Source organism: Camelina sativa, chromosome 19 (genome assembly GCF_030686135.1).
Source record: "Camelina sativa cultivar CO46 ecotype springtype chromosome 19, ASM3068613v1".
Taxonomy (NCBI): Eukaryota; Viridiplantae; Streptophyta; class Magnoliopsida; order Brassicales; family Brassicaceae; genus Camelina; species Camelina sativa.
In genome coordinates, this window is record NC_141898.1 from 14464707 (window position 1) to 14465100 (window position 394).

The 394-nt window shown below is 44.2% G+C and overlaps 1 non-coding gene across 1 annotated transcript; it reads right to left on the reverse strand.

Annotated features, from left to right (window-relative positions):
* Positions 1 to 288: 288 nt before the first annotated feature.
* Positions 289 to 394, reverse strand: LOC147920573 (small nucleolar RNA R71). Its single transcript, XR_015591901.1, has one exon. It is a non-coding gene; the product is annotated as a small nucleolar RNA R71 (small nucleolar RNA).

Here is a 394-nt window from a genome sequence, read left to right on the forward strand (position 1 = left end):
AATAATTTTGAGATCAAGAGTAGTCTCATCCAGATGATACAGAGTAATAAGTTTCATGGATTGCTAATGGAGGACCCATTGGATCATCTGGATGAATTTGATAGGCTCTGTAGCCTCACTAGGATCAATGGAGTCAGTGAAGATGGATTCAAGCTTCGGCTTTTCCTATTCTCTTTGGGAGACAAAGCACGAATCTGGGAGAAATCGCTCCCTAAGGAGTCCATCACCACTTGGGAAGTGTGCAAGAAGGCATTCCTGGACAAATTCTTCTTCAACTCCAGAACTGCAAGGCTGCGAAATGACATTTCCGGCTTTGTTCAGAGGAACAACGAAACGTTCAGTGAAGCTTGGGAACGTTTCAAGGATACACTACTCGATGTCCACATCACGGCTT